The 2,500-nt window shown below is 43.2% G+C and overlaps 1 protein-coding gene across 6 annotated transcripts in view; it reads left to right on the forward strand.

Annotated features, from left to right (window-relative positions):
• Positions 1-2,500, forward strand: part of LOC127633615 (paladin-like) — a 319,141-nt gene that overhangs the window by 267,768 nt on the left and 48,873 nt on the right. The gene's annotated exons all lie outside the window — the stretch shown is intronic.

Here is a 2,500-nt window from a genome sequence, read left to right on the forward strand (position 1 = left end):
TTAATCGTTCGCTCTTAACCGATTATTCAGCTTGTGCCCCGACTTATAAGGTCGTATTAAACATGCTTACTAACAATAAAGACCACAAAATCATCTTTTATATCTCAATACCTCTAAATGATACCTTTCCGAATAAGGTGTTCCCTACTTTTGGGAATACCCGTTAATTATTTAAAGGGACAGTACACCCAAAAATGAAAATTCTCTCATTTACTCGCCCTCATGCCATCCCAGGTGTGAATGACTTTCTTTATTCAGCGGAACACAATTAAGATTTTTAGTAGGATATCTCAGCTCAGTCGGTCCTTATAATGCGAGTGGATGGTGACCAGAACTTTTGAAGCTCCAGAAATCACAGACAGTCAGAATAAACATCATCCAAACGACTCAAGTGGTTAAACTAATGTCTTCTAAAGCAATACGATCACTTTTGGTATGTAAAAGACTATAAACCATTGCTTCGGGTCAGCGGAAGTATCGTTGGCATGTTACAGACGTAAACTCACATTCTCCTCTCAGTTGAGACATCCAGTTTAAGCACACAAATGCACCATTGTGAGTAAACAAACAGATACAAATACAGATCTAAACTTTAACTAAGTGATCCTCCTTCGCACTTGTAAACAGCGCAACTTCCTGTTGTGTCAGTCCTCGCATGAACATGACAACGCTATTACTTAACGCACATTCTGCTGCTGAACAGAAGCGAAGGTTTATAGTTAAAAAGTACTTAAATTTGTATCTTTTTCACACCAAAAGTGATTGTATCGCTTTAGAAGACATTCATTTAACCGCTGGAGTCGTTTGGATGACGTTTATGATCACTGTCGGTGACTTTTGGAGCTTCAAAACTCTGGTCACCATCCACTCGCATTATAAGGACCGACTGAGCTGATATATATATATATATATATATATATATATATATATATATATATATATATATATATATAAAATAGTTTTTTTTCTTCAAATGTGTTTTGCAAAATAGAGAGTCATACACATCTCGACATCATGAGGGTGAGTAAATAATGAGAGAATGCATACTTCTTGACACGCACGCTACGACTGCTATGAGACATAAAGATGTCCTTAAAATGCAGGTATCCTCACACGTGCTCTTGATCCACTGACACGACCATTATTTACTGGTGATTACGTCTTCTAGCGTTTGTTTGTGACGGCAACGGCTCGAATGTGAGTGTTGACACCATTTGGACGCGCTAATTAGTGCCGCTAATTCCAGGCGCATGCATTCAAAGACGCACGGTTAGAAAAAAAAGATTCATTTTTGCCAAAATTTACAGTTTATTTTATTGCAGTAAACTTTTTTTTTTATTTGCATTATTCATAGTTTTTTCCCCTGCTGTCATCAACCCCATTGACCTTTGACCCCTGATTTAAAGTATGTGACTGAGAGAATCAGGCCTCTGTCTGTCCGTCTCCGTGTCTAAATCTCGTTTTTGAAGCTTTTTCATGCATGTAAGAGTCCGCTGTAAATCTTCTGACGCGTGTGTGTCTGTGTTACTGAGCGATAAATATCTCCCGAGGAGCGTTCTGCATCCTTCCTCTGATTAGCCCATTCATCCGCAGATGCTTCCAGCAGCTGCGCAGCACTTCCTGTCTGCAGTGAGGCCCTTTTGTGCCGAACGCGCCATCCCCTCTTCAACTTCACCGGCAGAATTTCAATAGATTGTGCGGCTGGAAACGGAACGGCCATCTGTGCGTTTCCTCCGAGTGCAGGGGACACTGGGAGATGTGATTTGCGTTGTGAATGGGCCGCAGTAATTGTATTTCCTGAAGGCGTTCAGACACTTTGACAAACAGAGTTTTGCTTCCAAATTTGACTCCGTATGGAGAGGATGAGACGTTTGGATCTCTTGATTGTGGTGTTGTTGTTCCAAAATACTCTAAATTCAACGGTTATGAGCTGCACATGAACCGTTTATGAAGGCAGTGAGAGATTTATCTGAATCGTCATTTTGAACGATTTTTTTTTTCTCCCCAATTTGGAACGGCCAATTCCCAATGTGCTCCAAGTCCTCGTGGTGGTGTCATGACTTGCCTCAATCCGGGTGTCGGAGGACGAATCTCAGTTGCATCTGAGACCGTCAATCCGCGCATCTTATCACGTGGCTCGTTGAGAGCATTACCGTGGAGACGTAGCACGCGTGGAGGCTTCACGCTATTCTCCGCGGCATCCATGCACAACTCACCACACGCCCCACCGAGAGCGAGAACCACATTATAGTGACCACGAGGAGGTTACCCCATGTGACTCTACCCTCCCTAGCAACCGGGCCAATTTGGTTACCCCATGTGACTCTACCCTCCCTAGGAACCGGGCCAATTTGGTTACCCCATGTGACTCTACCCTCCCTAGCAACTGGGCCAATTTGGTTACCCCATGTGACTCTACCCTCCCTAGCAACCGGGCCAATTTGGTTACCCCATGTGACTCTACCCTCCCTAGCAACCGGGCCAATTTGGTTACCCCATG

Source organism: Xyrauchen texanus, chromosome 40 (genome assembly GCF_025860055.1).
Source record: "Xyrauchen texanus isolate HMW12.3.18 chromosome 40, RBS_HiC_50CHRs, whole genome shotgun sequence".
Taxonomy (NCBI): domain Eukaryota; kingdom Metazoa; phylum Chordata; class Actinopteri; order Cypriniformes; family Catostomidae; genus Xyrauchen; species Xyrauchen texanus.